Source organism: Lontra canadensis, unplaced genomic scaffold (assembly GCF_010015895.1).
Source record: "Lontra canadensis isolate GAN:19392208 unplaced genomic scaffold, GSC_riverotter_1.0 scaffold11, whole genome shotgun sequence".
NCBI classification, from domain to species: domain Eukaryota; kingdom Metazoa; phylum Chordata; class Mammalia; order Carnivora; family Mustelidae; genus Lontra; species Lontra canadensis.
Window position 1 is genome coordinate 539,548 of NW_022631005.1, and position 23,101 is coordinate 562,648.

The 23,101-nt window shown below is 39.3% G+C and overlaps 1 long non-coding RNA gene and 1 other non-coding gene across 2 annotated transcripts; both read left to right on the forward strand.

The window, feature by feature from the left end:
- The first annotated feature begins 942 nt into the window (after positions 1-942).
- LOC116866930 lies at positions 943-15,438 on the forward strand. The gene is made up of 3 exons (XR_004382511.1): positions 943-1,515; positions 9,288-9,300; positions 15,428-15,438. It is a non-coding gene; the product is annotated as an uncharacterized LOC116866930 (long non-coding RNA).
- On the forward strand, positions 2,683-2,787 carry LOC116866971. Its single transcript, XR_004382532.1, has one exon. It is a non-coding gene; the product is annotated as a U6 spliceosomal RNA (small nuclear RNA).
- Positions 15,439-23,101: the final 7,663 nt, after the last annotated feature.

Here is a 23,101-nt window from a genome sequence, read left to right on the forward strand (position 1 = left end):
GGGTTAAGCCTCTGCCTTCGGCTTGGGTCATGATCCCAGGATCCTGGGATCGAGCCCCACATTGGGCTCGCTGCTCAGTAGGGAGCCTGCTTCTCCTTCTCTGTCTGCCTACTTCTGCCTACTTGTGATTTCTTTCACTCTCAAATAAATAAATAAATAAATAATCTTTTAAAAAATGAATAATAAATAAATAACTCCAAAGATTTAGTAAGGAATTAAAAGTAAATGTGTCATTTTATGGCCTTTCAGAGGTCCAGATGGTCCAGGCTAAAATTTATATTGAAGAGTTACATGAAAACAATATACTAATATAATAAATATTATTCCATCCTTTTTTCCTGGTAAGATATGCTAGTTATTGAGGAAGAAAACAATTTTATGCACAGTTATTAATATAGAAAGACTAGTTACATTGGAAGAAAGTGAGAAAGTATGTGGATATGAGATCAGGTCTATCTTTTGCCTCTTATCCATCAGGCACAGCATAAGGAATATAGTCAATAATATCTTAATAACATATGGTGACATACTCTTATCATGGTGAGCCCTGAGGAACGTATGGACTTGTTGAATCACTATGTTGTACATCTGAAGCTAATATAACATTGTCAACCATACTTCAATAATAGATAAAAAAGTAAATAAGTTACCCATTTTTCACTTAATTTCACTTAATTTGTATATGGCTGGTTACCTATCCAACATATGTTCTCCCTTTCTTTCTCGGTTATAGAACTCTGTTCAGAGTTCAAAAATACTGAACTTCCCAAGTTTCCTTATAGTTAAGAATGGTCAGTGATATGTGAGTTAAAGTTACTTGGTATTGGCTCTAAGAATGCATACAAAGGATATAGATTCAACCGTCTTATTTCTTTTTCTCCTTTCCCCCTTCGTTTTTTTTTTTTTTTTTTTTTCCCCTGCTTGGAATATGGATCCAGTGCCTGGAGGTGAAGCAACAACCTCACAACCACTGAATACAGAAACTGAACGTTAAGGATGGAGAAGTTGGAAGTGAAAAGGAGATTGAGTTCTTAACTTTTTTTTTTTTTTAAGTAGCTAGAGCTGCTATTATCTATTTATGGACTTCATGTTATACAAGAAAAAAACTTCTATTTGCTGAAGCCACTGAGGTCAACCTTCTTTTATACGCAGCTGAACACGACACAAACTGAGGGTCTACATCTTTGACCCTTTTTGATCTTTGGTCTGTGATTACAGCAGAAATAGCCCTCTTCCCACAGAATTTATGTTAATTTAGATCTTTTTTCCATGTTCCATGGGACCAACAAGGAGATAGAACCATTTTAGCAATTTGAACAAAGAAAATGTAATGTAAAGATTGTTAACCAATAAAAGGTATCCACTAAGAAGAATAGAGTGATTTCTAAGAGGTGCAGAAGTAGCAACTGTCGGAAGAGCTACTACCCTTGGCTAAGGATGAGTGAACAGAAAGGAAGAACTTAGAAATTTAAAGAAGAGGGCATGGCTGTCACAGGAATGTATAGTCCCCCTGTTGTGAAGGCACCAGCCACAAGTGAACCAGGAAGACTGCTGAGGTCCACAAAACAAGGCCCCTCTTGGGAACCAATCCACGGGCTCCACATAGGAAGAAAAAAAAGTCATTTCCTCCAGCTCTGGCCTCACAGGGTCTTTCCATCACCCTCTTCTGGCAAAGCCCAACATTTTGCCAGTTGTCAAAGCAGAAATGCTTGCAGAGTCTAGCTCTAGAAATAACAAAGCAAAAGGATGGATTTATAGCTGAGAAGTCATAAGTTAATAAATGGCACAGACGGTAAGATTCTCAAGGGCAAGGGTTAGGTCTAATTCACATTTAGATCTTCTACAGCACCTAACAGAGTGTTAAACATAGTAGTCACTCAATACATTTTTGCTCAATAACATATAAGGGGCTCAGTATATACAAAATAATTTGCAATAATTTTTTTGTTCTCTTCTCTTGACTAAGATATAATCTCTTTGGCTCTTCGGACAAATTAGAATGACCTCTAGAATGCCTTTTTCTTTCGAGTATTGCAAAATTCAAACTAAGAGAAAATGAGGAACATTTTTTGGTTTGTGACATGAGTTTGTTCAAACACATTTGTGTGCTTAAGAAGGATCCTGGGTTTATACCCTCATGTGCTTAACGAATTCATTGAAAAACCAAAAAATTAGGGCCCTCTTTTGATCCATTCTCTGAGACAACATAATTTTGCAGGAATGGTTCATCAACTGGAGCAGCCCCAAGTTGGAGCTGTGAGGGAGGCAATGTCTGTAGTTCTCCTTTCACTTCTTTTTTCAAGGCCTTTGGTCCATCCTGAGCCACTTGCTCTTTCTGTAGGTACCTAGTATCTTTTTTTTTTTTTTTTAAAGATTTTATTTATTTACTTGACCGAGATCACAAGTAGGCAGAGAGGCAGGCAGAGAGAGAGAGGAGGAAACAGACTTCCCGCTGAGCAGAGAGCCTGATGCGGGGCTCGATCCCAGGACCCTGGAATCATGACCCAAGCCAAAGGCAGAGGCTTTAACCCACTGAGCCACCCAGGCACCCCAGGTACCTGGTAACTTCATGGTGACTACTGACCCTGCAAGTTTCCCCATGGTGCACCTACTGAAGCCATCTCTCTCCCAGCAGAGTCCAGCTTCTGAACTGTTACCTATGTTAGATATTCATCTCTTAGTGTTGCTTCAGCAGCACATCTCTATAACGGCACTATAATGACAGAGAAGATTAACATGGTCCCTGTGCAAGGACTACACACAAACTCAGACATTCAGTAGTTTTATACTATGCTACCATTTACTTCAGAAGGTGGGTGGGGGTGGTGGATGTTAACGCATCAAGAAATGGAAGGAGGGGTGCCTGGGTGGCTCAGTTGGTTAAGAGTCTGCCTGCAGCTCAGGTCATGATCCCAGGGTCTTGGGATCCCACATCGGGCTCCTTTCTCAGCGGGGAACCTGCTTCTCCCACTGTCTGCCCCTCCCCCTGCTTGAGCTCTCTCTCTCTCTCTCAAGTAAATAAATAAATAAATAAAATCTTAAAAAAAAAAAAAAGAAATGGTGGGGCTCTGAGTGTCTCAGTGGGTTAAGCCTCTGCTTTCAGCTCAGGTCATGATCTCAGGGTCCTGGAATCGAGCCCTGTGTCGGGCTTTCTGCTCAGCAGTGGAGCCTGCTTCCACTCTCTCTCTCTCTGCCTGCCTCTCTGCCTACTTTTGATCTCTGTCAAATAAATAAATAAAATCTTTAAAAAAAAGAAATGGAAGGAATTACAAATGTATTTCCTGTATTTAAAAACTAGAGGGTTCATAGATGGTTACCCATGGGAAAAGAAACAGGTTGGAAGGAATAAAAATAGAAGCTAGACTTCTTTGAATATACTTCAAAAGATGCAAACCATTTATGAAAGCAATTTTTAAAAATTTTTTTTAAAAATCCCTAAAAAGGGAAAGTAAATGAAACAAATGAATTTAACTGCATCTAGCTGGTATCATAACTACACTGGGTAGATTCAGAGAATTTCTACAGGTGGATAAAAAGATAGCTCCTTCATCACCCTGCTTCATGTGCACTGGTCTCTTTGCTACTCCTCCAACATGCCAACCATATGCCACCTTGCAGAGATGCACATTTGTTCCTTCAGCTTGGACCACCTTTCTGCTGGGTAGTCACTTGGTTTACAACTCCACTTTGTTCAAGTCTTTGCTCAAGTCTCTTCTTAAGAGAGGCCTTCCTGAATCCCTTACATATCTTTTTATATCTCCCTAACACTTATATCTACCTGCCATTATTTGTTTGGTAAATAATTAGATTCTCTCATTAGACTGTAAGTTCATGGTGGCAAGGACTTTGTTTTGTTCATTGCTGCACACACAGAGTCTAGAATATGCTTGGCCCATTAATAGACGCTCAGTAAATTTTGAGCAGAGTGATTGGAGAAGGGAGAGACTATTAACTTTTTATTCACATACCACTGTATTATTTGATAGGTTACCATTAGTGTGAATTACTTTAATATTTTAAAACCAGTACATTAGGAAAGTTTTAATAATTCACAATCATTGATAAAATTTATACATTATCCCCTCTGTGGTACTTGAATTAATTAAACTGAAGGGAAGCATTACTATTAATATTTTTAAAAGATTTTATTTATTCATTTGTTAGAGAGAGAGATCACACCAGCAGGGGAAGCAGCAGGCAGAGGCAGAAGCAGGCTCCTTGCTGAGCAAGGAGCCCGATGTGGTACTGGATCCCAGTACCTTGGGATCATGACCTGAACCAAAGGCGGATGCTCAACCAATGGAGCCACCCAGGTGTCCCAACATAATTACTATTTTTAAAAGATTTTATTTTTAAGTTCTCCACACTTAACATGGAACTCAAACCTACAATCCCAAGATCAAGAGTTGTATGCTCTACTGACTGAGCCAGCCAGGTGCCCCAAGGAAGCATTATTAAATGCTGAATTTCAGTTCTCAGTGATGGGCTTGGATGTAGCCTTACACAATGCTTTTAAAAATTATACTTGAACTTTAATCTGTCTGCGGAAAGCTATCCATGTTTTATTTTTTATTTTTAAAAAGGATTTACTTATATATTTTAGAGAGAAAGTGCAAGTGTGAGTGGGGGGAGGAGTAGAAGGAGAGAATCTTAAGCAGACTTTCCGCTGAGCCCGGGGCTCAATATCCCAACCCATGAGATCATGACCAGAGCCGAAATCACCAGTTGGGCACTTAACCGACTGAGGCGCCCAGATTCCCCAAGCTATCCTTGCTTTAAAGCACTGTGTGTGTGTGCATGTATGTATACCTTATTTATTATATCTTGGATGGAGTTTATTGTATGTGATTGTAAGGCATTATGTCACTTTCAGGTATTTTTAAAGACAATCAATTATAATTATATGTCCTTCAAGAAGTTAAATCTATCTATACTCAACAGACCTGGATATTCAGCTTATGGGTAAGAGATAAGAAATTTCACAACACAAACAAAATGGGAGGACTCTTGCTTATCAAACTCTTCTGCTATTCTAGTCCTAGTGAGGTCTTTAAGGGCCATATTCCCAGCCTTAGTGCCATGTAATATATACAGTGTCTTACACGGTAGAAGTGCACCATGCTAAGTAATACTTTATTTTCTTTTTACTTTTGGATTATCATGACTCTGTGGAGCCTGGTAAGACCCACTTCAGAGTTCTGTCCTCCAAAACAGAAAATAATTAGTTTGTGTTAGAGGTAGTTTGTTATAGCAACCATAGGAAACTAATATAGTCAGATTCTTGTATGAATCCAGGCACAGGTTATCAATTCTGGAGAGACAAATCAAAGATGGGGTGGGGACTTAATTTTGGAATTCAGGCAGCTGAACTGCCTGGGATTGTATGGGAAGGGTCATTCATTATAGATCTTAGTTTAGAACAAGGCCAGGGAGATGAGCATAAGGGGTGTGCTCTGACAGATGATGGCATGATCTCTGAGAGCATAGAAGGTATACCAGCTAGCTGACTAGGGCATAGGACCAGGCCCACCCCGAGCACCCAAAATTTGGGAGGATAAGAAAAGAGCCAGGTACCCAAGAAATGGACAGAAGTGTATCAGATGGAAGACTGGTATCTCTAGGCAGGCAGATACAGGAAGTTGGGACATAATGTTGCTGAGATGCTGTTGAGCATAAAGTAACAGAACACTTTTGAAACCACACTGACTTTTAGAAGAGCCAGGAATTTCTCTCCAGGTTGGCTTCCACGTTGCTCTTAGGGTATATAAAACTCTGTAGGAAGAGGGCAGCTAGAAGAGTCATCAATGATAGGGTGTTGGCCAGAACGGGAAAAGAGGGAGGGCCAGGAAATGTGAGGAGGCAGTGTCAGTCCAACTGTAAGTTAGTTTCACTGATAGCTTACTAGAGGATAAAAGTCACAAACTTCTGTATTTACACCTCTTGACCATTCAGGGGTCTTGTCCAGGGACTTAATGAGCAGCAAGTCTCCATGTAGTCCTCTCTTTCCTTCCCCCACTGTCTTGCTAGTATGAGTCTACTCTTATCTAGTCTACTTGTCTTCATCTCTTCTTCAGATTCATGTGTCAGTCATTCAACAAACATTTTATTCATTCATTAAACACAATTGTGAGACTGTTTTCCAAAGATATTTCTTTGGTGAAAACCCTAGAATAAAATTCTTAATAAATTAAAAACCTTTCTCCCCCCCCCCCCCCAGTCTTCTTGCCAGTCGGCTACTAAAACCCTTTGGTCTGGCCCAAATTGTCTACTTCCCAACCTTCAAAAACTGTCACATAAAATCCTCTTTGTACCTCTGGTTGCTTTGCTCTGGCAAAGCTCACAGAGACCTCTGAAGTCTTCAATTACATCCTACGTATATCAGCAAAATATATGCTATCCAAATACAGCTGGAGCTTAAAAACAAAGTAAATCAGGGTGAGAGGTTGTGGGGTAGGTGGAAGGTTAAGATTAAGACCAAGCCTTCTTAACTGTCTCTGTATGCTATTGCTACTGCCAGATTATTCAGTCAAAACAGCATTACCCTTGAGATATGCTAATTCCTTCCCACGATGCAATTCTGCTTCAGCGTTCTTTTATTTAATTTGGACCTTTAGCTTGCCAGAATATCAACCCTTGGCCTACTCATTCCATGCTTCAACATCCAATCAACTTTCTCTTAAAGACAAACAGAAAAATACCACACTACAACTACCTTTTAAAAGTTTTATAAGTAATATATGAACATAGGCTTATAAATAATGTAAATAATATCAAATTATATAGAGCTCTTGTATATTGTCCTCCCCCAATTATTTTCTTTCCCAGAAGGAATCATTACTAACAATATAGTATAGGGGTGCCTGGCTGGCTCAGCTGGTAGAACATGTGATTCTTGATCTGAGGGTCATGAGTTTGAGCCCCACATTGGGTGTGGAGCCTACTTCAAAAAAAAAAAAAAAAAAAGGGAGTATACTGTATGTCTTGCCAGATCTTTCACTACGTTTTTACATGGAAGTGTATGAATATAGTTATGTAGTTTAAAATCTTCTTTAATAAAAACTTGTATCTTCTTTTTTAACAAATAGTGCTAGGAAAATTGAATAACTACATGCAAAATAGTTGGACTCTTAACCTTATATCATATATAAAAATTAATTCAAAGTGGTTTGAAGACCTAAATGTAAGATCTAAAACTATAAAACGTTTAGGAGAAAACATAAGGGAAAATCTTTATGACACTGGATTTGGCAACAATTTCTTGGATATGACACCAAAAGCACAGGCAATAAAAGAAAAAATAGATAAATTGGACTTCATCAAAATTAAAAATTTTATGCATCAAAGGACAATGTCAAGAGAGTGAAAAGATACCCCACAGAATGGAAGAAAATATTTACAAATCACACATTTGATAAGGAATTAATATCCAGAATATGTAAAGAACTCTTACAACTACACAATGAAAAACCCAAACAACCCAATTAAAAAATGGACAAAGAAATTGACATTTCTCCAAACAAGATATACAAATGGTCAATAAGCACCTGAAAAGATACGCAACATCACCAATCATGAGGGAAATGCAAACAAATGAGATACTATTTTATACCCATAAGAATAGCTATTATTTTAAAAAGGGAAAATAACAACTGTTGGTGAAGATGTAGAAAAACCAGACTCCTTGTGCATTGTTGGTAGGAAAGTGACCTGGTGTAGCTACTATTGAAGACAGTTGTAATGGATTCTCAAAAAGTTAAACATAGAATTACCGTATGATCAGCAATTCCACTTCTAGGTATATGCTCAAAAGAATTGAAAGAAGGTACTTAGGCAGACACTTGTACACTAGTGTTCACAGCAGACACTTGTACAGACACAGGCAGAGAGTTGTACATTAGTGTTCACAATAGCATTACTCACCATAGCCAAAGGAGGAGACAACACAAATGTCCAGCAATAAATGAATGGTTAAGCAAAATGCAGTATATACACACAATGGAATATTTTTCAGCCTTAAGACCGAATGGAATTCTGATACGTGCTATAACATGGATGAATCTTGGTAACATGCTAAGTGAAATAATGCAAAAGGATAAATATTATATGATTCTACTTATATGCTTATTTTTTTAAAAACATTTTATCTGTTTATTTGAGAGAGAGCAAGAGTGAGAGAGATCACAGAGGGAAAGGGAGAAGCAGACTCTAGACTGAGGGAGAGACTGACTCAGGGCTCAATCCCAGGACCCTGGATCATGACCTGTACTGAAGGCAGATGCTTAGCCAACTGAGCCACCCAGGCAACCATATGCTGTATTTAGTATAGGCAAATTTATAGAAACAGAAAATAGAATAGAGACTACCAGGAGCTGAGGGGAGGGGAAATGGGGAATTATCATTTAATGGGTACAGAGTTTCTGTTTGGGATGCTGAAAAAGTTCTGGAAATGGAGAGTGATGATGGCTGCACATGTGAATCTACTCACAGCTACTTAAAAATGATTAAAATAGGAGCACAGGTGTGGCTCAGTCAGTTACGTGTCTGCCTTTGGCTCAGGTCCTGATCCTGGGATCCTGGGATAGAGCAGGGAGCCTGCTCCTCCCTCTTCTTCTATCCCCTCCTCCCCGACTCGTGCTCTTTCTCTCTCTCAAATAAATAAATAAAATCCTTATAAAAAGATTAACATGGTAAATTACATATATATTTTTCCATAATAAAAAACAAACAGGTTGTACTTTGATTTTTCAATGAATCTATGTATCAGTAGTATTTTGATTTCAGTAAACACATAGCTACTTCAATCTTAAAAGTAATGTTTAAAGTTTTGTAATAGAAATTTTAAACACATTCTTAAGTAAAGAAAATGGTGTATTGATTCCTACCCATCACCCAGCTTCAACAGTTATCAGCACATGGTCAGTTTCATTTCTTCTGTTCTTCCTCTCAAGCACTTCTTTCCCCATCTGTTCCATGTTACTTTGAAACAAATTTCAGAAGTCATAACATTTAAATTATGAATGTTTAAGTATGAGTTTCTATAAGGACTATTTCCTGAAAAATAGAGGCACGATGCCATTATCATACCTAAAGTATTGAGCAATAATATCTTAATATCACCAAATATGCAGTCAGTGTTCAGATATCCCTGATTGTCTCATAATGTTAACATTTGGTTGGCTTAAATGAAGAATCTATACAAGTTCTATGCATTGTAATTAGTTATACTATGTCTTCTAAGTCTTTTTTAACCTGTGGATTCTCCTTCACTCTTCTTTTAAATTTATTAGTTGAAGAAACTTGGTTGTTTATCACATGGAATTTTCCACATTATGGATTTTGCTAATTTTATCCTCATAGTGTCATTTAACATGTTTCTTGTAAAGTGGTAGATGGATCTAGAGGCTTGGTCAGCTCTTTTTCTTCTTAAAATAGCCTTTACAGGTGGTGTCAGGTACTTCCTATGTGCACCATTTAGGAGATACATAATGTCTGGCTGTCTTTTTTCTTTTTTTCTTTTTAATTAATTAATTAATTTTTAAATTATGTTATGTTAGTCACCCTACATTACATCATTAGTTTTTGATGTAGTGCTCCATGATTCATTGTTCGCATATAACACCCAGTGCTCCATGCAACACATGCCCTCCTTAATACCCATCAGCAGGCTAGCCCATACCCCCCCCCTGCCAGTCCCTCAGTTTGTTTCCCAGACTCCATAGTCTCTCATGGTTCATCTCCTCTTTTGTCCCCCCCCCCTTCATTTTCCCCTTCATTCTCCAATGTCCTCTGTGCTATTCTTTATGTTCCACAAATAAGTGAAACTCTATGATAATTGACTTTCTCTGCTTGGCTTATTTCACTTAGTATAATCTCCTCCAGTCCCATCCAGGTTGATGCAAAAGTTGGGTATTCATCCTTTCTGATGGCTGAGAAATATTCCATTGTATATATAGACCACATCTTCTTTACCCATTCTTGTGTTGAAAGGCAACTCAGCTCTTTCCACAGTTTGGCTATTTGTGGACATTGCTGCTATGAACATTGAGGTGCATATGGCCCTTCTTTTCACTACATCTGTATCTTTGGGGTAAACACCCAGTAGTGCAATTATTAGAACTCATACAGCAATTCAGTAATGTGGCAGGATACAAAATCAATGCACAGAAATCAATTGCTTTCTTATACACTAACAATGAAACTGTAGAAAGAGAAATTAGAGAATCAATTCCATTTACAATAGCACCAAAACCATAAGATAACTTGGAATAAACCTAACCAAAGAGGTAAAGGATTTATACTCTAGGAACTACAAAGCACTCATGAAAGAAATCAAAGAAGACACAAAAAGATGGAAAAACATTCCATGCTCTTGGATTGGAAGAGTAAACATTGGCTTTTTTCTGATATTAAAATTGATCAGTGAGGTCAGCCTAATTTGTCTATTATAAAGTTCCCCATCAGCTTTTTTTTTTTTTTTAAAGATTTTATTTATTTGACAGACAGAGATCACAAGCAGGCAGAGAGGGAGACAGAAACAGAGAGAGAGGAGGAGGAAGCAGGCTCCCCACTGGGCAGAGGGCCTGATGCAGGGCTTGATCCCAGAACCCTGGGATCATGACTGAGCTGAAGGCAGAGGCTTTAACCCACTGAGCCACCCAGGCGCCCCCCCATAAGCTTTTTACTTGATGATTTTAGCAGTCATTGATGATTATTTCTGAGCTCTGTTATTCCTTAGGATTGAAGTACAGTGATAATCTTTTTCTATCATTTCTTACTCATTTAGTAGCTAGAATTATTCTACAAAGAAGAACTTTCCCATATCATCTATTTTTGTTACCTTATATCATGGTTAGGACAGAAAAGACAGAATAAATAGTTGATTCTTTCTCTTTATTTACAGGTTTCAGAATAATGAACTATATATAATTTAAACCATCAGGAAATGAATACCAAGTGATTTATCCTGTAAATTAAGAGTGAGTGATGTGTCTTTAAGGAAATCTGAATGATTTTCTGTCTTTGAAAGAAGTCTGGACTAGGTGATTTCTAAGGTCCCTTTGAACTCTTATAGCCCATAATTTTTCTTCCTCATGTAAAACATTTATACCTTAATTCTCAATTTCAAAAAGAATTAGTTAATATAGTCCAGTGATTTTTTTTTAAGATTTTCTTCATTTATTTAACAGAGAAGGATCACAAATAGGCAGACATTCAGGAAGAGAGAGAGGGGGAAGCAGGCTCCCTGCTGAGCAGAGAGCCCGATGCAGGGCTTGATCCCAGGACCCTGAGATCATGACCTGAACTGAAGGCAGAGGCTTTAAACCACTGAGCCACCCAGGTGCCCCTAGTCCAGTGATCTTTAGAGAGTAGATATTCCTTTAACATGTAGCATAATTTGCCGAATAATTTGCAATAATTTTGTGGATTTGTATCAAAGTACTATATAGTTACCAGATTTTTTTTTTTTTTCAAGAGGGAGAGAGAGAGAGGGGTGAGAGGAGGGACAGAAAGGGGAGAGGGAGAGAGAGAGAATCTTAAGCAAGCTCCATGCTCAGCACCAAGCCTGACTGGGGCTCAATGTCATGACCCTGAGATCATGACCCTGAGACCATGACCTGAGGTGAAATCAAGAGTCAGATGCTTAACTGACTGAACCACCCAGGTGCCCCTACCAGTTATTTTTTGAGAGGACTACTTCACTATCTTCTCAATATTTTAAAAAAGATATTATTTATTTATTTGCGAGAGAGAGGAAGAGAGAACATGAGCGGGGGGGTGCAGGGATAAGGGGAGGAGGAGAAGCAGACTCCCCACTGAGCAGGGAACCTGATGCGGGGCTTGATCCCAGAACCATGGGATCATGACCTGAACCAAAGGCAGATGCTCAACCAACTGAGCCACCAACATGCCCTTCTTCTCAAAATTTTATATAGAAAATTTTAAGCTAAATTTAGAGTGCAGGGAACTACTCTTGACTTTTTGTCCCGATTCACTGATTTTTACCATTTTCTATACTTTTTAATATTCTCTTTCTTATTCTGTCTGTAGATACTCACACATACACACGCAGAGCGTTATGTGCAGAGTTATCTATATTCATGGACATCTATCATCTGTACACACATACACACAGACGTATTACACATTTTTTCTAAACCATTTGAGAGTAGGTTACATGTTACATGCATCATGCCCCTTAATTTTTCTATGTGTATTTCTTAAGAGCAAGATGATCGATGCTCTGTATACAAATACTGAATCATTATACTATACACCTGAAGCTAATAGAATGTTATATGTCAATTATACAACCATGAAAATAGATTCTTTTATATAACTAGAGTTTATTTACCAATTTCAGGAAATTTAACTCTGATAAAATGTTTCTATTCAATCTACAGTCTCAAACCAATTTCATCAGTTGTCCTAGTAAGATCTTTATAGAATTTTCTCCAATATAGGATCCAGTCCAAAATCGCACATTGAATTTAGTTGTTGTGTCTCATAGCCTGTTATAATCTAGAACATTTCCTTAGCCCTTTTTTGTCTGTTGCAACATTGACAGTTTTGAGAAATACAGGTCAACCTCACCCTTTTTCACTGCCATAATCATACACATTGTTCGGTTCTCAACCGTAAGTCACAAATTACTGATTTAAGCAAGAGATGAATTTAATCAAAAAGGTATTGGGGAGCTCCTAGAATTTCAAATAATCTCAATAAAAATATTTTACTTTGCATATGTAAATCAAACAATATTGTTTATAAGAAAAAAATGATAAATGATACTTCATTAAGGACTTAATAATGTGCCAGACACTGTCCTTATCACATTACATGTATTGTCTTATCTAAAACACAGCTTTATTAGGGAAGTACTCTCTCAAATACTCTTAATTCCCATTTTAATAATGAGACAATTGTGGATTATAAATGTTAAGTGCGCTGCCCATGATATACAATTTATTAGGGGCAAAGAGTTCAAAGTGAAGTTTCATCTGACACTAAAGTCCACCCTTTTTCTGTTCCACACTTTCAAATGGCAGCATAACTTGAAAACTTTTCTATAAGATATTTGCTCAAAAATAAGCGATTTGTGATAATCTGAATCATTAAGTATTGCTTCAGTTGAAATATGTAATAAGAGACGAATGCTGAAAAACATACCTACTATAGTAGCTTTCTTCACCTTTAAAAATATTTCACAGTCACAACCTAATGCGTAAGGAGCTGACCAGAAAATCCTCAGAGTGCACATCAAAGTGTACCCACTTGGGGGCACCCACAATGCAGCGTTTCTGCCTGTTTTCCTGCCCAGAAGCTTCAAGCCCTGCAGAGCTTGGAGTTGAGCCAGCTGATGAATTTCATCTGCTCTCCAGGACTCAGCCATCCAGATCTGATGTCTCAAGAAATAGCCTTCTTTATCTCCAAGTCTGGAGATATCTTACTTACCATGTTGCCTGCAAAATAAACGATTATGTGCTATTGAAAACATTAATAATTAGGGTACTTGCTATAGGCCAAATGTACCAGATAGGTTAATAAGATTTAATAACCAAGAACTAAAAATAATTTGCTGACTAAAAATGATATATTTGGGGCACATGGGTGGCTCAGCGGGTTAAGCCTCTGTCTTGGGCTCAGGTCATGATCTCAGGGTCCTGGAATTGAGCCCTGCATTGGGCTCTCTGCTCGGCAGGGAGCCTGCTTCCCCCCTAACCCAGCCCTACCCCACCCCCCTCAGTCTGCCTCTCTGGCTACTTGTGATCTCTGTCAAATAAATAAAATCTTTAAAAAAATTTTTGTCTAAAAGAGTTTTTTAACCCACTGAGACACCCAGGCGCCCCATCTAAAAAAGTTTTTTTTTAAAAAACATTTGTTTTTATAATTTTTAAAAAAATATTTGTCTAAAAATATTTGTCTAAAAAAGTTTTTGGATTATTGCTATGCCAAAATTAGGAACATAATAATTAACGAGGAGGGGTAAAAAAATGTGCCACAAAAATCAAACTAAGTATTTTAACTTGATCTTGCGTGTGTACTCACCTAGGGTGGGCTCTCTGATATGGGTATGACTGGTGATCTCTAGAGCAAGGGAGGCCTCTGCCAGTATTGCTGCTGATGTAATCTCTAGGTCAGTCATGTGGCCTGTAGCTGCATCACGTAGTAGAGATGTCCCTGAAATAGACACCAGAGATGTCACTGACCCAGATGCAGTTGCTGTGATTCGGCCTGGAAGTGGTTATTACTCTAGAACATAAGGAAAGAAAGTATAGAAAATGAGGTTGTACTGGACATGGCTGTCACAGTGTCTTTTATGCTTATCACCTCTGCCCAAGAGGGAGTGGGTGTGTTCTGTCCCAGATAAGTCTGTTTCCCATATGTATTAGGAAAGAGCCACAGTATAAACTGAGAACAGCTTGTGGGGTGGCCTGGCTCAAAAAGCTCTCTTCGATGAAGGACACCAGACTAATCAGAGGCTTACTCACGGGAACCTCATCTGGGAAACAAAATGTGAGGTGGGTATCAAAAGGAACTGATAAGAAAGGATTATGGGGTATAACGTAGAATAGAGGCCAAGGTCAAATCTGGGTAAAAGGAAGGCGCACTGTGAAGAAAGTGAGGCAATAATGAAGCAGCAGCCTCGAGAAGGAGAAAAGACAGAGAAGAAGGATCCAGGTTTTAGTTCCAGGAGTAGCAAGACATGTGAGGGGAAGCAGGGGAGGGGGAGGCTGAGGTATGTTTGTGATGGAGCACTTGAGAGAAGAGTCCTAGCTCCTGCCCCTGAGGGCCCTTGGGTTTCTGTTCCAGTAGGGTCCCTGTTCACTGATTCCTCTGTGATCTTGGACCCATTCTGACTCTTATGGTAAACAGCCATTACTTATGGAAGCTTGAGGGAATATTTGTACCCCTGCAACCAAACTGACCAGAATAGGAATAATATGAGAATAATAGTGCTGCTTTGAGTCTTAAAAAATTGTGGTAAAATATACATAACATAAGATTTACTGCTTTAACCATTTTTGAGTGTAGAGTAAGGAGAATTAAGACCATTTGCATTGTTGTGCAACTATCACCACTATCCATCTCGAGAACTTTATCATCTTCCTAAATTCTATACCCATTTTGTTTTTTTTAAAACTAAGCTCTATGGCCAATGTGGGGCTTGAGCTCACAACCCTAAGATCAAGAGTCCCATGTTCTATTGACTGAACCAGCCAGGCACCCCGTATCCATTAAAAAAATAACTGCCCACCATCCCATCTTTGCAGCCCTTGGCGGCCACTATTCTACCATCTGTCTGCATGAATGTGTGTAGAGTTCTTTTTTTTTGAATGAATGAATAGTATTAGTATTAAATGATTAGAATATTATTTATATAGCAAATCTGTAAGTGACAAAATGACTGTCCAGAGTTTTGGGAGAGCTAGAGGTACCCCAAAGAGCCTGAAAAGTGTTAACTATTTATAGTGTGTAGTCAGTCAACAACCGGAGGAACACAAACCAGATGGGAAGCCAAACTCGAGTGGGCGGTTCCCAAGGGGGTCTGAGATGTTGAGCTGAGGTCTTTTACCATATTCTAGCAAAGGGGTTGCTATGTTTAGAGGAATACTTCCTTCATGTATGAAGGAAAATGACCCTGTCTGTGGGGAGAAAGACGAAGATCTGGAAAGAAAGGAAGCCAAGGAAATTGTCGGTTCAGTTCTCTCATGTGTATATGGCTAAAATAGAATTATTGTAGCACTATGACCCCTGAAACTTAACACTTTGGAAACATCCTTCTAAGAGGCTTCAAGGCATCATAGAATATATAACTTGCCAGTGGTCATTCATCCTGGACCCTTAACAGTGGGTCTATGAGGAGATGAGAGTAAGCTTGAACTTTTAAGGGTATGGGGGACTGGCCTGACCAGTTTCCAAGGAAGCTGGACTGGAAGTCCAAATCACAAAACCTAAGTTAAGGCATTAGATAAGGTGAGCCGGGATCCTACAGTAAGAGTCTCTGAGCAGTAGCTATACTGGTGAAACTCAATGGGTGAAACCATTTCGGTTCAGGTGAAGACAGGATCCCAGAGAACATGTGGGGATCAGGGACATGGTCCAGACCCTGCAAAAAAAAAAAAATAGATTGACCAAGACCGGGTGGATTCATAGAGTCCAGGCCAAACAAATGCTTTCGAGGGAGATCTGGATCACTGAATAAACCAGAACTGGTGTCCAAAGCCCATTTCTACCAACTGAATTTCTATGACAGGGATTTATGTGGAGGCTGAGTTTGTCCCTTTTAGGCAAGATTGATGAGTGGAAAGAGAGGCAGCACCTAAACATAGCCATGTTAGGCTCTCTTTAGCATTCCAGTGATATGGAACTAAGCCAGAAGGCTGATCATACTAACTTCCCAACTCTGGGCTTGAGCATGCAAGAACAGGGAATGTTACAGTGTTTTGCTGGAGAGTCTGGAAAAGTTCCATGGCTTTTTGTCCAAACCCCTCTTTCAGATCATTCCAAATAAGGCTAAGTGGGCATTATTCTGAGAAAATGCAACACCCTGTTTCAGAGACTGAACGTGGGACTATGTTTGTTTGTAGGTATGTATGTTTGCTCAGGGAACTCACCCTGAAAGCTGACCTGGAAGATAGTGTTGTGGCACTTATGCTGGATTCCATGTTACTTTACATACTTGGAGTATCCCTGTTACATGCCATTCAGATCCTCTTTTTTTTTTTTTTTTAAAGATTTTATTTATTTCTGATGCAGGGCTCAATCCCAGGACCCTGAGATCATGACCTGAGCCAAAGGCAGAGGCTTAACCCACTGAGCCACCCAGGTGCCCCGCCCAGATCCTCTTTTAATGGAACTTATTAGCCCAGCTGTTAGGAGTGTTCTCAGCAGACAGCCTTCGGTTGTCATCCCCTTCAGCAATAACCTTACAAGGACAATGGCCTTGCCCAAGGTTATACCCTTTCCAGGGCAGCCCATGTCCAGTGATTGATTAGTGAGGAATATAATGACATTGACATCTCAGCTCAACTTGAGACAACTTTGAAGGACCATTCTAGCTCCAACGCTTCCACAGAGTCAGCTGAGGCAGCTTGATTCCTGTCTAATTTTGCTTCTATCTCCAGTGGTCTGAATGTTTGTGTCTCCCCCAAATTCATATGTTGAAATCCTAACCCCCAAAGATGATGGTGTCCATAGGGGGTATTCAGGAAGTGACTAGGTGATGAGGGTAAAGGCATCCACAGATATTCATCTGAAGGGTATTTCTTTATAAACAACCTTGCCATGGGCCTGCTCATTCTTAGTTCTTGTTCTTATGTCTCCTGGATGACTTATGCCCCAGTCGTCACGCCAGGGCCTAACTGGTCCTATTCTAACTTTCTTCTCAATGTGGGTGCTACTGCCATTTTGATTTGCATTCATTTGAGGAAATGTAGCAACACTGGCTAAATGCTAGTAGCATTCTTTTTTTTTTCTTTTAAAGATTTTATTTATTTATTTGACAGAGAGAGCGATCACAAGTAGGAAGAGAGACAGGCAGAGAGAGGGGGAAGCAGGCTCCTTGCTGAGCAGAGAGCCTGATGCAGGGCTTGATCCCAGGACCCTGAGATCATGACCTGAGCCAAAGGCAGAGGCTTAACCCACTGAGCCCCCAGATGTCCCAATGCTAGTAGCATTCTTGAGCTATGTACAGCCAGAAATGTTTCCAAATATTTCCAAACACCTTCTAGCTTGTTGAGACACCTGAACTAAGAACCACCAAGTCAGAAAACCACCCACGGCACAGGGGTTTTGTGCTGAATCCAGCCTGGAACCTTGCTCTTTGAGGGCAAAGCATACCTCACCATGTCCCTGGACTTGGTAGGCCCTGTTGTGCTCCTCTGCTATAATGGCTGAATGGCCAGTCCTTCACCAGGTCCATCTGTTGGAGCCAGGTGAGACTGAGGCAAGGAAGATGAGGCCGAAGGCTAGTAATAAGTCCACACAACATTATTGTAATACATATAACCACTCTTAATACGAATAGTGACCACTTAATGACAGCTTACCTTGGGCTTTCATACATTAGCCCATTTAATTTTCATAACCACCCCATGAGTTAGGAACTATCATTTCTCCATTTGATGGGCAGGGAAACTGAAGTACAACATGATGGAGTAACTGGCCCAGGTCCTGCAGCTGGTAGGGGGCAGAACTGAGATGCCGCCCCAGGAAGCTGAGTGCCCTCAACCTATCACCTCCCTTTGTTTCTTTTCAGTGTTAAGTTGCACTTCAACAAAGTCAGGAGTAGTGTAAAGGGCCATCGTCGTCATCTTACAATAGACTAATGGCTAAAAAATTGAAGGGAGACCAAATATTTGTCTCATTTTCCACACAGTATATTAAGATTTCATCGATGATGCCAAATTGTCATCAGTTCAGAGCTTCTCAACAGTGAATCTGGTGTGTGTGAGATCCTGATCCCTTGCCCTGAGAGTGGCCAGGTGGTCAGCAGCCTCTCCCATTCGCCCTGCCAGGATGTGCAAATATGATCGTGTCCGTGTGCACCTTCATGTGAAACAGGGAGTGAAAGTATAGACAATTGGTAGATATTTCAAGTTTTTCTACTCTTCCCTTCTTACTCAAATACTTACAGTATTACAGTTATGCTGGGTCAGTTTGAAGCTTAAAGGGGCTTTTTTTTTTTTTTTTAAATCTCAATTTAGACTGAAGCTTACATTTTTGGATATCAGATCTCTTCCCCTTTGGGAAGAAGGAGAGGTTTCCATATTTGAGAGAGACAGAGGTGTGAGGTACCAGTAGATGAGAATTTTGAGACACTCCATTAGAAGATGTCAAGGTCAACAAGATTGAAAGAGCACTCTGAAATCTGAAATCCAGAGCAAACTAAAATATGGCACCGTGAGGGAGGGTCATCTCGAAAGTGACTCACAGAGCAGATAGAGCTTTACCTAAAACCACAGATTACATAAACTTTATCTTATCTAGGTGCTTAAAATAAAGTGAGGGACCAATCAAAGAATTATTTAAGCAGATATATCTAGAACATTCTTTCGATTAAGACTTAACTCTGATTGCGAAGTTCTGAAGTACTTCTCCTCAAAGCTTGTGTGAGGTATTCTGAGTGGTTAGAAACTTCTTAAACCTTGCTGCACATTAGAACCACCTGGGGGAGATTTAAAAACTCTTGAGACCCAGGCTGCACCCCATCCCAATTAAATCAGAATCTCTGGGCCTAAGACATAGGCATTGGTATTAAAAAAAAAAAAATCTCAAGTAATTCAAACACTTGAGAACACGGTTTAGAGCAGCAGTTCTCAGACTTGAGTTGTGCGTTAGAATCCCCTGGGGGGGCTTGTTAAATCCCAGATACCTGGGTTCCACCCCCAGAGTTTCTGATTCAACAAGTCTGGGGTAGAGCCCGAGAACTTGAATTTCCAGGAGTCGGCCAAATGGTGCCAATGCTGCTGGTCCAGGGAACCGCACTTGGAGAGCTACTAATTTGGAAAATTAATTTACATATTCATTAACACCATCGGAAGACCTGTAAGTCATAAATTTTTTTGCTGGGCAGCTTAAGTAGATGCAACATCCTTGGAAAGGAATCTAACCACAGTTGTGAGCTCACTGCACACACTGGTTTTTTGGCAGGTTACATTCGTGCCCATCTGTTAGGCTGGCAGCATGCCCATGAAGAATGTGCTATGCCAGCTTCAGCAGGGCATAGGTGCGAACCAAACATGGTTGTAGGGGGGGCAGCTTTTACCCCACAGCAAGTGCCATTTCTTGGGCCAGGCAATCCTGCTGTTTGCAAACAGCTCCAGCCTGAGGCCACATGCTTCCTTACATCTGTAGATGCTTGAGGGCATGATTAAAAAATAAATAATCAACAAATGGTTGCTTATGTTTCTCCCTTAATCTGCCTTAGCGTTGTACTCTGGCACGTAGTCAGGCACTCTCTCTTTGGTGAACTGGAAGCCTTTCCTAAGTATGCAGGGCTTTACAACCGGAAGGTGTGGATCAGCTGCCTTTGTTTGTAGATGTCATGATCTTTTTTTGCGGTCTTTACATTAACTTATTTAGATTTCTCTTTATTTAAATTTTTAAATTTATTTCTTTTTAGGTTTTTTCCCCCTTTATTTTTCTTTAAGTTTTCACTATTTCTGAGCTTGGTTCCTCCCTCCCTTCCCCTTTAATCTCCAGTTTTCCGAGGAATCTGATTTGATTTTTGAAATATAGAAGAGTCCTCATAAAGTTAGGTTGGTACTGGGGAAGTTGCTGCTATAGAATTCTAGTTACATTGTAAATCAATTTCAGCGATTCTAAATCTAAGTGTATATATTATTTTATTCGTCCCATCATCAAGCCTGGACTATGAGATCTTTGAATGCTTTTAGATGAAAACATTGGTTTTTAGGTTAAAAATTGAGCTTTTTAAAAAAAGATTTTATTTACTTATTTGTGTGTGTGATAGAGAGAGAGAGAGAGAGAGAGAAAGCATGAGTGGAGTGAGGGGCAGAGGGAAAAGAAGCAGGCTCTCTGCTCAGCAGGGAGACTGATGTGGGGCTCAATCCCGGGACTCCGGGACTCTGGACTCCAGACTCTGGGATCATGACCTGAGCCGAAGGCAGATGCTACCTAACTGAGCCAATCAGGAAGCCTTTGTTTGTGCTTTTTAAAACAAAAATAAAAAATAAAACACTAAAAAAGAAATCCGTTGACTCATGAGAAAGAAACTCATTGATTTATAAGAACTGCAAAAATATTATTTTCTTTTAAGAAAGCATACTGATTATGCTGGGATTGGACATGGGAACCTATGGCTGAGAGAATGAAAAGGCAACAAAAGAGGAGAAGAGACAGCCTTCTCCCTTTACTATGGTTGGATTACATACTGTGTTAAGTGGGCTTAAAAGCAAAGTCAGAGGTCTGAAGCATTATGTACCCCAAATTCCAGGGAAAAGAACCTGTGGCTGTTAAGAGCTAAAGCAAAGCTAAATAATGAATTGTGATGATGGAAAACCATTTTTATCAGTTATCTCTACTTGGTTGGATGAAGAAAGTCACAGGTAAAAGTGAATTCAGAAATGAGAGAATCAGCTTAATGCCTCAATAGCCTCTAAAGCTCTTGAAAGTGTCTAGAAGAATCCTTCACAATTTCCAAAGGAATTCCACATCGACCATTTCCCCAGCTTCTGTATATAAATACTTTCTCTCAAAGCAAGTTTTGTAATTAAATTAAAGGTGCCTGGGTGGCTCAGTCGTTGGGTGTCTGGCTTCTGCTCGGGTCGTGGTCCTGGGGTCCTGGGATCGAGTACCGAGTCGGGCTCCCTGCTTGGCGTGAAGTCTGCTTCTCCCTCTCCCACTCTCCCTGCTTGTGTTCCATCTCTTGCTATGTCTCTCTCTCTGTTAAATAAATAAATAAAAATCTTTAAAAAAAAGAAAAAGAAAAAACTTTTTATAATTGTTGTTTACTTTATTAGTAATAATTATTTTTCAAGAAAATTTTTTTATTTCTTTAGATCTTCAAGGTTGGATTTGTGGCCATTTTCAAATAGGATTTGGGGAATGAGCCTAGAGACTCATCTAGCATGCATAACATCATTCCTTTGAGAAATGATGACCCAAGAGTCCAGCACACAGCTCAGAAATGGACACAGAACTTGGGAAGGCAATTTATTCAAAACTTGTGAATCATCTGCACGTGAGTTTTATGAGTAGGAAATCAGCATGCTAGGTATATTTTTCATACACTTCTGGGTTAAGATAGCATGCAGTTCATAGACTAAATTACTATTCCATGACAACCTTAAAGAAACATTCTCTTGGAGCAATTTCTAATTATCTGAATAAATCCACCTTGTTTACAGAAAGTCCATAGTTAAGAGTCTGTTTCTTGGACGGCCCCTCTCTCTCTTTTTTCCCTTTGCTCATTTGCTCTGTTTTTTAAATTCCACAAATGAGTGAAATCATGTGGTATGATTTATGGTTTTCCATATGTCTTTCTCTGAGTTATTTTACTTAGCATGACATGCTCTAGCTCCAACCATGTCATTGTAAATGGCAAGATTTCATTCTTTTTTTTAAATGGCTGAATCCTACTCTATTGTATGTAAATACCACATGATACTCTATACAGAAAACCCAAAAAACTCCATAAAAAACTGCTATAACTGATAAATGAATTCAGTGAAGTCTCCTGATACAAAATCAATGTACAGAAATCTGTTGCATTTCTATACACTAATAATGAAGTAACAGAAGGAAAAATTAAGGAATCAATCCCATTTATAATTGCACCAAAACCAATAAGATACCCAGGAATAATACTAACTACATGGGTGAAAAACCTGTACTCTGAAAACTGTAAAACAATGCTGAGGAGCACCTGGATGGCTCAATTGGTTAAGTGTCCAACTCTTGATTTCAGTTCAGGTCTTGATCTCAGAGTTATGAGTTCATACACCACCTTGGGCCCAATGCTGGACATGGAGCCTACTTAAAAAATAAACAGACAACAACAACAACAAAACACTGATGAAAGAAACTGAAGATGATGCCAAGAAATGGAAAGACATTCCAGGCTCATGGATTGGAAGAAGAGGTATGGTTAAAATGTCTATACTACACAAAGCAATCTACACATTTAATGCAATACCTATAAAAATGTGAACAGCATTTTTTCACACAGCTAGAAAAAAAAATCCTAAAATTTGTGTGGAACCACAAAAGACCCCAAATAGCCAAAGCAATCTTGAAAAAGAAAAGCAAAAGCTGGAGGCATCAAAATTTGAGACTTTATGTTATATTACAAAGCTACAGTGATCAAAACAGTATGGTACTGGTACAAAATTAAACACTATAGATCAGTAGAACAGAATAGAAGCCCAGAAATGAACTCATGACTGTATGGTCAATCAATCTCTGACAAAGCAGGAAAAAGTATCCGGTAGGAAAAAGACAGGCTGTTCAACAAATGGTGCTGGGAAAACTGGATAGACTCATGCAAAAGAATGAAACTGGATCACTTTCTTACACCACACACAAAAGTAAACTAAAAATGGATTAAAGACCTAAATGTGAGAAAGGAAACCATAGA